General features: G+C 42.0%; 1 protein-coding gene across 7 annotated transcripts in view; it reads left to right on the forward strand.

The window, feature by feature from the left end:
• Positions 1 to 12,782, forward strand: part of LDLRAD4 (low density lipoprotein receptor class A domain containing 4) — a 347,099-nt gene that overhangs the window by 299,434 nt on the left and 34,883 nt on the right. The window lies entirely within an intron of this gene.

The following is a 12,782-nucleotide window of genomic DNA, read 5'->3' on the forward strand; positions in this document are numbered from 1 at the left end:
GGATGGATTGTGGCACTACCGCTGTGCCCTCTCACACGTACCCCAGAGGTGACGAAAGCTGAGTCTGGGCAGCTAGGGGCGGGAAGAGGTTAGCCCCTGGCCCTCTCCAACAGAGCCCCGCAGCCCTGTCACCCCCACGGCTGCCTCTAGCCTCACCTTGGGCTGTCTTTCCCCCACGTGGTGTCACTACATCCAGGGTCACCGCAGGCAGAAGCAGACTTAGATTGCAGGTGTTTATTGATCAGATTTCACGTAGTGAAGCTGGAAAGAAAGAAAAAATCAAAAGGGAGAGAAGACACTCAGAGAAGAGAGGAGTTTAGGGAAAGGAAAATGCCTTGAGAAGTAAGGAAAGGCCGGGTGAGGTAAATGAAGTGCACTTGTGGCGGACAGGAGTAAACGGGCAAGTGGATGGAAGACAGAGGGGAAAACTAACTGCTTGGGCTGCTGGGCCTTTTCCATGAGGATAAAGCATAAAGTAAATGAAGAAAGACACCAGACAGGGACTGAGAGCGGGAGTGTGTGTGGAGAGTCCACTTGTGTGTGGCAGGAAATCAAAATGACCCCGAATCTGAAGCATCGCACGTGTGGCCATGCCACCTCTTGTATGTTCTGAATTTTGTGTTCAGAATTTACATGTCCCTGGAGCATCCACCTTTTCCGACCACCACAGTCCTCACTGATTTGTTTTCATCTTAAAATCTACAGCATTTATAATCTCTACAAACAGTTTAACCCATCATGGAGTTCTGTCCTGTTTGAGATACACAATTAGCCTTTAGGCCCAAGGAAATCCTACCTTGTGACTAGTCCTGTCTGTCTCCACCAAACCTGCAAACACATTAAAACCTCAGGAAGTACTTCGTGATCACTTGCACTGGAGATTGAGTCTAACTTTGAGTTTTTAAATATATAGAGCATCTTAACATTTAAAACTCATTTGAAAGACCAGTTTATTATTATTTTTATCCAGAGGTCTCGTTATCATCAAGTGTAAGAGGAGAGGCAGAGCAGGGTGAGTCGGTGGACTTGAGGCTGGTGCTGGCCTTCCCACTGGAAATCTTGGAGCTTTTCTTTTTCAGATGTTTCTTTAAGTATAAATAAAAAGGAGCAGAAGCCCTAACCCAGTAATCATGTGTGGGTTTTGGTTGCCTTTGAAAAGGGAGTTGTGGGACTGCCTTTTTGTCTTTGAACAATGAAAATATCCAGAAGAAAAAAGACAATCCAAACCTTGTGCTCTGTTTCTAACTGTAGAATTCTACTTCTCTCTCAACAATTTAAAAATAATTCCATATACATAAAAACTCTTTAAGGATTTTCTTGAGAATATCCAAAGTAATTGCCTAAATGAAAGATTTTTTTATAGAAACTGGTGTGGTGTCAAAGCTTTTGTGTTTCGCCTTTCCTCTCACAGGGTAATTAGACTAGGGATGAAAAAGTTAAGTAAATCAGCCTTAGCTTTTTCTTTCTTTCTGAAGTCAGCTGCAATATGAAAGGATGTACTCCAAAAAAGATGAGTGTGCGTGCGCTTGTCTGTCTGTATTTATAGAGAGAAGACAGCAGACAGAATTTTAAACATAAAGAAAATGCAGCATACTCCGGTCTAGGACAGGGATTCTTTACTCTGGCTGCCCAGTAAAATCACCTGGGGAGCTTTAGAAACTGCAGATGCCTCCCTCCACAGCTGGGGCTCCTGATTTAGTCAGTCTGAGATGAGGCCCAGGCATGGGTATTTGTAAAATACCTGGGTGGTCAGATCTGCAGCCAGTTGTGAACCACTGGTCTAAAGAATATCTGCAGAGTCACATTCAAGGATTGTGAGCAATGGAGCCAACACAGATCTCAACTCTCACTTGTAAATGAGGCCAATGAGATCGTATGCCACTTATACACATATTGTTTTATTTGATCTTTATGACCTACTTAGTGCATTTAAGGATGCTGTGATAAGGAAATGGATGCTAAGGAAGGTTATATGAGGAATCCAGCGTCACACACAATTCACAGGTGGTGAGTCAGGTTCCGGCCTAGAATCTTCAACTGGAAGGACACCACCTGGTGTCCATGTGTTAGTCTGCTGAATTACAGTCACAAACCTTAAAAAGACCTTCATTAATGTCCTGCTAGTGTGTTCCTCATGAACAGTGGAGTTTCATGGAAGAAGATGATTTACCTTATATAATGAGAAAAAAGAAATATTTGAATAGTCATTACGCTTTCAACCACTGCCTTTCAAACTTTTTCACCCTGCCTGACCTACATCCCAACCCAGTACAAACACGGGCCTATACGTGTGGAGCCCAAACAAACCTTCTCACAGTGCTTATCCTTACTATTTGCACTCTGATATTTTCCATTCTGCCCTGTTTCTTGAAATGCTAGTTGCAGTCTACTGCACTGACTGCCCTAGTGGATTGTGACTCAGGACTTGAAAAACACTGTACAGCTTTTCTTCCCTCTGAAGGCCAGAGAAAGGTAACATCATGATTAGGGAAGTAAATGGCCTGTCTCTTACACAGCCATAGGGAAAGATCTGCTGTAGGCCCAAAATGAAATAGTATGAGGTAGAGTGTATAGGAAATATTATTAGTTATAAACTTGGTAGGCTTGGCGCTATGTAGTCAACCAGGCTTTTCACCCTTTTATGGAAAAATCTTACACAATAAAGAGTATAGATATGATTTTTCCAAGACAGGATAGTAAATGTTGCAATCTTACACGTAACTCTTAGAAATTCAGCATGCGAAACAGGGACGTGAAAAAAATAAAATCTATAGTCTATAAATATTTTAGAAGGACTTTGTAATGTCTTCATTAAGTCTTGGTTCCGAATTAGGGTGTAGAAGGAAGCCCAAACTGGTGAAATGACTCAGGTTCTAAGGATTTATTATCTGACTCTCACATTTTAAAATTTGATTGTATCAAATGGAAGTCTATATGTAGAAGTGTTTTTAAATTTATTAAGTACCAATTGCAAAATAAGAATATTCATTAAAAAATTTCTAATTGCCTTTGGGTGGGAGGGGGGTTTCAGTCTTGTTCCCCTAGCAAGATTGTGAGGTTTCTGTGAGCTGACCAGGGTGCACATGCTTTGCATAGTGGTGGTTACATAGGAGATGTTCCATGATTATTCGCTGCAGGGAAGCTCCACCTGCACCTAAGTGTCTGACTGTGGCTTAGGAATGGGGGAGACAGTGCTGAGGAGTATGGGGATGTGAGCATTGGGCAGTCTTTTTAAATTTTTATTTTCCTCCTAAACTTCCCTATATCCTGATTTTCCATCAACATCCTCATTTATCAGTAGCATGTATTCATATGTACGCTTCTATAACTACACTACACACACAGCAGATCTTGGGGTCCTAGAGAGAGTCTGTGTCTCTAGAGAGGTGCTGTGAGGAGCAGCTCCCCCCTTAGAGGCAGCATGGGTGTGTGCCCAGGGGCTCGTCTGGTGAGAGCAGGGCTTGGAGAAGGTGACTCCTGGCTCAGACCCTCTGTCAGCCTGCCACTCAGCTGACATTGCCAGCCACCATAGTGATTCTGACCACGGTAGGTTCATTTTGACCTTATTCTGATAGATGTTTCATTATTTTGATAGATGTTTCTGGTTTTTCAAAATTTAATGTTAAAGAGGAAAGTTATATTGATAATATATATTCAGGTTAATTTTATATGTATTGAAAATAATGATCATCTACATCTAGAAAGGTGCTTGCAAACAATGGCAAAAACCATAAGTATTACAAAAATAAGCGCATTGATTATTAAAGCTGGAAATACAAATTTATAAGCATCAGTAAAAACGATTATTAATTGTTAATATCATAAAACAATTTTATTTCATAGTTCTTTCTATTATACCAACTTTATTGAGATATACTTTACATACCATACAATTCTTTCCGTTTAAAATAAAGTGTACGATTCAGTAGTTTTTAGTATATTTGCAGAGTTGTGCAACCATCACCACAATCTAAATTTAGAACATTTCTGTAGCTCCACAAAGAAAGCTCATACCCAATGATATTCATCCCCATTGTCTCCCAAACTCCCAGCTTTAGACAACTACTAATCTACTTTTTGTCCCTATAGATTTGCTTATTTTGGACATTTTCTATAAATGGAATCATACAGTATATGGTGTTTTGTGACAGGCCTCTTTTACTTAGCATGATGTTTTCAAAGTTCATCCAGGTGATGGCATGTATTTGTACTTCATTTCTTTGTATGGCAGAGTAATATTCCATTCTATGGATATACCACATTTTTTAATCCATTTACCTGTTGATGGATATTTGAGTTGCTTCCACTTTTGGGGGAGCCAGTTGGAGTTCATGGGGAACCCCTGGATCCCAGCTCACCCACGTCCTCTGCCCAGCCCCTGCACAGCCGGCCCCTCTAAAGTAGCCAGCTAGGCCCATGCTCCAGTTAACAGCTTCCTAAGGTAACACTAACACAACATTCATTCTGCAGCTTATGAATCAAAGACTAATTTTAATTTTAAACTTCTGTTATTTAATAAATGCATTTTGTAAGGCTATAGCTGCCTCTCAAAAGACTAAATGGTAATAGACAATTTTTGAAAAGTTTTTCTGTAAGGTACATTACAGGAAAAAAATTGTAAAGTCATTTACAATATTTCCATTTTTGGCCCTTTAAATAAAAAATAAAAAAATCAGTTTTATTTGTTTAACCAAGATTAAGTGAGTTTCTGCCAGAAAACCATTCTTCCTGTGAAAACTCCAAAGATTTTATTTATTGCCACTCTATTTTGTTATATTTTATTGCTCTCCTAATTTGGGTGTTTTTGTTGAGAATAACAGACTTGATTAAGGTCACTTTTAATCAAAACAAAAGCCCATTTCCCCTTATCTACATAAAAAGCACCCTCAGGCCTCTTGAGCAGCGGGGGGCCTGCTTTCCAACCATTTTGGTTTCTACCTGATCATGGTGGCAGGAGGTCCTCATAAAGCCCAGTTCATCTTCATTGACTCGGTAATCGTGGGCCTTAAATGTGCACCTAAATGGTTCAGGTTTCCATGTGGCGATTTCATTGCCTATGTAGACCGATTCCTCATTTAAACAAGGAAACCTTTCTGACATCATAGTGTATTTAAAGATTACCTTTTAGTTTCAGTACTTTTTCAGTTCACGAATGAGTAAGATATTAAACTGAACAATTTCTTCAGGCACATCATAATGTTTAGTATAGAACAGGTTCTGATGAGTCCCTACGTAAAGGGGACATTTTGAGTCTGAAAGAAAAGAAAGTGTATAGACACGATAAATTAGAAATAGAAAACAAAAGGGAAAGGGTGCTTTTTTTCCTGGAGAACTCTGATTTTTATAAATATTTACATTTATAAATATTTACATTTTATTTACCTTTTTATACTATGAGTATAGAGCCAAAGAAAAGCAAAGTCATAAAAGACAGTAGCCTTGATTTGCCATAGGACAGGTTTAGTTTAACATAAAGGGAAATTGCCCAGTGGTTCAATTGTTAAGTTTGCTTCCAGCAGTATCTTCCCTGCGATGCGAAGACTTCATTCTCAGATGGTGGAGTTAAGTGGTCTCTGTGCACTTCTGGCCTTTACAAGAGCCTTGGTCTCAGAGCAGTAATTCATTTCTTGAATCTTTTTTTTTTTTTTTAAATATATCTTTATTGATTTCAGAGAGAGGAAAGGAGAGGGGGAGAGAGATAGAAACATCAATGATGAGAAAGTCATTGATCGAGCCCGCAACCCGGGTATGTGCCCTGACCTGGAATCGAACCCCGATCACCTGGATCCTAGGTCGACGCTCAACTGCTGAGCCCCACCCCACCGGGCTCTTGAATCTTTTTAATGGGGCTTATGTAGGGTGGGGCAAAAGGAGATTTACAGTTGTGAGTACATGAAACACAGAGTTTATTCTTGTATTATTATCTATTAATTACTGTATTATTTTCCATATGAACAACTGTAAACCTCCTTTTGCCCCAGCCTGTGGATCAAGGTCCTTCTAAAAATAGGATTTGGCTCTGGGATCATCCTTGGACCAGGCACATTTAGAGCTGGTCTGATTAGTGGTTAGTAGATTCTGAGTGAGACTGCCTGGTTCAAGTTCTGGCACTGCCACTAACTAGCTGTGTGACACTGGGCAAGTCACATAGCCTCTCTGTGCCTCAGTTTTCTCTCTTGTAAGATTGGGGTGATAATTAGTGCTCATCTCATATGATACTTGTAATGCTCAATTGAATGATAACATGCTTTGGAATGCTGCCTGGCACATAGTAAGTGCTCTATAAGCGTTTGCTATCATTGTTACTATTTGGGTTAAGTATCCTTTCTATGTGCTCCTACAGGACCCCCATACTTTTATTCATTTGTTCATTCCCCTGCTCTGTGCTGAGCACTGTGCTGGGTACTGCACTGAGTCATACCAGTCTCACTCTCTGGCCAGCTCTTGCTCAGGACATGAACTAGAGATGTCATGGACAAGGACAGTTCCTGGTCTTCTTTGTATCCCCTGTCCCCTCACAGTGAGTGGCACATAGTAAGTGCTCAGCTCTGAAAATGGACATAAATAAGAATTCACTTCATGTTTTGAAAGGCGATCTGGTACCAGAGAACAGTGATTCTTGTGTTTAAAGCATACGTGTGCTAGTCTTAAAGTACCAAAGAAGGAAACAGAGTACAGTTATATAGCTCTGGTGTGATTTTGGATTAATTTGGATTTTTCTAGTGCTTGCCTTAGCATATGCTCCAATACACTAACTGATACCCTTGGATGGGCTGTGACTTTATCTCAATTTATAAAGAAATTAATGCTTTTGAGAAAGCCAGGAATCTGAAGGTCTCAGAATTATATGGGCACATCCTGGAATTTGTAAGCAAGACAAAGAGAAGCTCCAGAGATGGCAGTGTGACCCTTCCTCCACAGTCAGATCCTCCAGGAAATGCACGTGATGCAAAGGGACCCCTGCCTTAGAATCTCCAAGAATAATGATCAGTGCTCCTCAGTCATTTAGCAACAACACATACCAAATGTGGATGCACATGTGTGCCATATACTATATGTGTATAAAAATACACAATGTTTGCCTGGAGTACAGTGCTAATGTGGGTGTGGTTTACTTACCTCAAGGGGCATTTAAAGTTTTTAAGGGGTTAAGAACTGGGAACTAGAATAGTAGTATCTAGGATCAGAGTTAAAACATCTGAGCCTCATTTTTTTTTATGATCTACCCAGAAATAGGATGACTCTTGAAGGTTACTCAGCCTCCCAACTTTTGATTGAAATCAAGAAATGTAATATATTTGAAAAGCAGAATAAAATATTTTTCTGAATAACCATGTTGAATATTTTAAATGTTAAAATATTTAGTGTGATTTACCTAGAATATGTGTGCATTTCACCTGAAATACAAAGGGCCTAGAGTAGATCATTTCTGCCACTCCTTTCAAGGGCTTCCCCTTGCTGATGATAGGTCAGTTTTTTGAAGGCACCATCAGTAGCCTTGTTGATAAGGAAAACAGTGTGGGGTGCCCACAGCTGGCCACTGGCAGAACACATGCAACAGAGGTGGAACTCTGTTTCCAGAACTCTCCAGTGCCAGGACTCTACTTTCCTACCATCTGGCTCTCCCAGGGAGCAGGGAGGCCAGAGAGGACGTGAGCGAGTCGGGCCTGGTTCATAGAAGTAGACCTGTGGCCTCTTCATAATTCTGTCTTTAGGAAGGGTCTGCTCATAGCACTTCAGTTTTTCTAAAAGGTAAACTTAGAATTTTCTTAGCATATAGTATCCAGAGTTCCTGAGGGACTTCTGGAGTTTTTATAAAGAATGCCAAATATCCTAGAAATTGTATTCTGACACCAGAGCCTCTGTTAACATAAGTGGGCTGGCTTTGCCATGCTCGTGAGCCCTGACAGCACCAGCAACCCCTCCTGCCTCTCCTACAGGGTGTGGAGCCCATCAGCACAGGTGGGAAGACCGCAAGAAGCACCTGTCCTGCGCGGTCCTGGGCCCGGCCCTTAGCCCAGAAGGGCAGCGTTATGATTTTACACATGTGCACTTGTATGCTGAGTACCATTTGTTTCAAGTCATTGTTGAGTAGCAATCCCTTTGGCTCAAAACCGGAGTCCTGGATCTCAGGCTCATTTCCTCTGTGTGGTATGCAAAAGCCACACATTCTCTGAGCCCCAGGTTTGCTGGTTCAGTCCAAATGAGGAGTTTGGATTAGACCAAAGTTTCCGAAGAAGCTTTGACGTGCAAATGAATCAACTGGGGATTTCGTCCAAATGCACGCTTCGGTTTAGGAGGCCTGGGTCTGGGCACAAGCTCCTGCCTTTCTAACCAGCTCCCAGGTGATGCTACTGCTGCTGGGCCTTGGACCACACTTTGAATAGCAAGGGTTATATGTGTCATTTACTTTCCACCCTATCATATGGGTATTCTTAGCTTCATTTTAAAGATGAGAAAATGGGTTTTGCTCAAGCTGACGTAGTCAAATAGCAGGACTAGAACCCAAACCTGGGTCCAACTGGTCCCTGAATTTAGCTTCTGTAAATACTTTATACTGCCTTTCATTTTCTTCTGGGACTTGGAAAAGTAGCTGCAGTTTTAAAAGGTGAATAACCCACTTATTAGGAGTAGCTTAGCCATTATGAAAATCTATATTGCCATAAATGCAGAATGACATGTAATTCTTTTTTCCATTAGAGGAAAAAATACTGTGCATAAGGTAAGCTTCAAAGTCTGTTAGTACAAGGATTATTGTTGCATATTAGGAACCTATTTCAAGGCTATTTAATTTAAACTAATTTATTTAATAAACTTTTAATCCACCTTATCTTGCTAGCTCCATCGTGTCTCATATTTTATATTTGCTGACATTTGTACAGAATGATGGGGTATCAAGCACTGTGGAGCACATGCAGAGCATTCACGTTTCTATATAAGAGCCTTTCTGTGTTAAAATCTTCAAGCACCAAGAACACATTAGTAAATTATTCTATGCTGTTGGCTAATGTCCACAAATATCACACAAACTATTCCTGTGTTTTGAGTTTGCAGGAACACAGAGTTCGTGTTCTTTCAAAATCCTCATTCATGACTTTAAGCATAGCAACCTTACTTAAAATATACGGCGTGTTTTCTAAAGGCCAAATTCCAGGGCTTAATTTTTATGTGGAAAATTTCATCTCAGAACAGAATTTTACAGCATAGTCATAAACCTCAAAGAATGAGAATTTGTAATGGACAGGCCATCGTTCGTTCTTAACAGAAGCCACCTTAACAGGCATAGGAGGTGTATAAAATGGCTCCAAGAGCTTCTGGCAACATGTGAAGATACAGAATCTTCAACATGGATTTGCAAGTTAGTGCTAAAAGGAATCAAGTAATCAGGCTAAAATTATACAAATAAGCCCATATAAATCAACTAACACCCTTTGGTTGGCTTCAGAAGATTTTAGTTTGTTGGCTGTCAGATCATTCTGAGTTCACTGCCCACTGAGCAGAATGATGGGTGGGTGGGAAGGAGCTTCTGAGTCAGACTGCCCAGGATTCTGACTCCCAGCCTGCCTCTTAGCAGCCGTTTGACCTTGAACAGAGTACTCACCCTCTCTGAGACTCAGCTGTCTCTGTATAAAGTGGGAATTGAAAATGTGTCTCACAGGGTTGTCTGAAGCTAAAAGATACACTACAGTGCTCAAAAGTGTCTGGAACGTAGCAGTAGATCTTTATGTTTTTACATGCTAATTTTAGGCTGTGTAGCCATTGTAAAGGTATTCCTAACTCTCCGAGTGATCTGTATCTGTGATAGTTTCTGTTTTGAGTGGGATACCTGTTGAAGGTGGGAGAATGGGGGGTTGGGGGTGGGACAGCGAGGCATGACCGAGAAGCCCATGGTGATTTAAGTTAGAGGCTGGACCCGGCTAGATGCTAACCCAGGTTCTATGGGACAGAGAAAGATTCTGGTATTAGCAGGGTACCCCTTTATCACCCAGAGATTTTTTTCTGAAGCTAATGAGCTCTGAGTAGCCCCTGAGCTAAAATCCCTGCCCTGTGCTGCCTCTGTTGGCCATTCAGGCCACAGGCGCTTGCAGCCACCTCAGCCTGTCATATTCAGATCTTGGCTGGGAACCAATCCTTAGAGCTTGTTCCGTTCCTTAAATAAGCAGCTTTCCACAGATGGAACCTAAGACGAGTTCACCTCTACAGTAAATGCTTGTCTGTCGGATTACATTGAAGGTCTAATATATTTCCTCCTAAAGACTGTAACCACTTAGTAAATATTTATCAGATGAATTAATGAACTGGGACCTTTATAGAGGAAACCTGGGAGATGTTGGTAGAGGGAGCTTGTGAAGGCAGAGGCTCTTTAGGTCCTTGTTGCTATCAGCAGACCCTTGTGAAAATGTCTTAGTCGCCCTTTCTTGCACCACTTCCAAGGCCTCTGCTGTACACAGGGAAACCTTCACACAGCTTGGGGACATTTTATTAACTACACAACACTTACATTAGTAAAATCAGCCACCAGAGTACTCATTTTAAAGATGCATATTTAAAGGCAAGGAAGGAGGAACTAGTTCTTGAATGCAAATGGCTTTTTACACTTTCCTACTTGTATGCTTTTGTTCAGCAGACTTATTTCTTCCCACACCCCTCTGCTGTGTGTGCTGCCATTGTCTGTGAACTAGGGGACAAGAAGTATTGGCACATATCATTTCAAAAACCCCAGTGATCCACATATCATCAGGGCCAGCTGGAACAAGATGTTTAGGGGCTGGAGGGAGGTGGAAGAGTGTGTAGGGGGGAAACATGGTGATGAACAGAGACTTGACTTGGGGTGGTGAACACACAATACAGTACTCAGATGATATGTTGTGGAATTGTGCACTTGAAACCTGTGTGATCTTTTTTGACCAGTGTCACCCCAATAAATTCCATAAGAAGGAAAAAAGAGATGTTTATCATGAAACTTCTCCCTGAAGCTTCCTCTTCAGGCTGGTGCTTAAGAGAATAGGAACAATATTAAAACCACCACTTGGTGACTGAGCCCCCAGCCCCTCAGTGAATGAGGAAAACGGTGTGTTTCCTGAGTGAACCAAGCGGCATGGCAAGCGCGTCGGGCCGCCCAGGTGGCTCTGACGGCCGCTCACCTCGGCCGGTGCACAGCCCGCGCCCGCAGGGTTGTGTGCCCGCCGGCCTGCTGTCCAGTGTGGGCAGTGTTTTGAAAATAAGCTGACGTCCATAAGGTCAAAGGCGTTTAAAGCGATTTTAAAAAACATTTAACTCTGAGAACGATTACACAGAATGAACAAGGAGCTTAATTAAGATTGATTTCCCATACCCCAAACACCCAGTTGATAAGGGAGCCAGCCAAACAAATTAAGTGCGTTAAGGCAGAGCGGAACACCCTGCAGCCATTAAAAGTGAAAAGTATATTGATGATGTTTTTGATACATGAAGTTTGCATTTTAAATAATAGTCCCCAAAGAGGACTCCTTGCCACCATGTTAAAATGCTAATATGTCTATTAGCAAATGACAGAACAGGTTTTCAAGTCCCATATGTTGACTCAGTCCCAAATTTTCAAAAATAGACCCGCGTGGCAGTCATACGCGATCTTGTGAATATTCCTCTTGAAGGACCTGATTTCAGAGTGATGCTATCACCATGACTACACTGACCAGAAAGTACCATCCCCAGAGGGCAGGGACCCCAGGGCTGCAGGGACAAGGGAGAACCGCACAGACCCAGCTCCAAGCAGGGGCATCTCTTACTCAATGCCTTCTGAAGCCGGCTCTTGCCTGAGCTGGGTGACCACGCCCCAGCCCAGTCGCTGGAACCTGGCCCTTTTCATTCACCCAGCTGTGTGACTCTGAAAGGAAATCTGGGAAAAGCATAAGGCAGGGGAGTTACATTTTAAATGTGGAAATTGCTCAAGAAAAACCAGGCTGTCTTGATTGGCACATGCAAATATATACAACTGTTAATTTTCCTGCTGGAATTCCCATTTCTTTTATCCACATGGAATCTCTGAAAAATCTTCTCCATGATTCTTTTGTTCCCTTCTGGCCCCCCCACCCCAGCCCCCGGTAATTAGAACATGAGATAGTGATGTTCCCTCGCCAACCCGAGGACCCAGAGGTGACATCAAGCCCAGCCCCTCTTCTTGGCCTCAGGTGATGAGCTGGGGCAGACAGCAGGGACCAGCTGCTGACGTAACTATTCTTGTTTCTAATGCTGGTAGTAACCGACAGTTTAGTTTTGCTTTGACAACTCCTCCTACAGCCAAAACTATTGTTAAGGCCCACATCATTGCTATTTACCCTAAATAAGGAAAAACAAAGGCTATTCTGGGTACAGAGCAGTGCTTGTGGCTGGGGTTGTTTGCAATATTACCGTGGCATGCTGCCCTTTCGCTGAGGCCACAGCATGACTTTTTCTGTACAGTGCCGTGACAGACACCCAGCCTTCTCTTCTGTCTCTTCACACAGCCCCAGGGCATCAGAATGCACCGGAGATGTTTTATGCACATATGAAACAAACTGTTTAGACCTCAGGGGAAAAGAGACTGTGCTTGCACAAAATGAAGCAGGAGAAAGCGCCCTCCTGAGATCCGTCTCTACTTTCCTATTTGAATTGCCTTTTCTCATTACCTGAGATTGTTTTCTGTAATTTCTGAACCTTGTAAACTAAAACTGCTTAGGAAGATGGAGTGTCCTGGCTTTATAGGATTCTCTGGGGTATATTTGTACTACGATGCATTGAGAAATAGTGATGACAGGAGAGAG

This window comes from Miniopterus schreibersii, assembly GCF_964146895.1.
Source record: "Miniopterus schreibersii genome assembly, chromosome: 10".
NCBI lineage: Eukaryota > Metazoa > Chordata > Mammalia > Chiroptera > Miniopteridae > Miniopterus > Miniopterus schreibersii.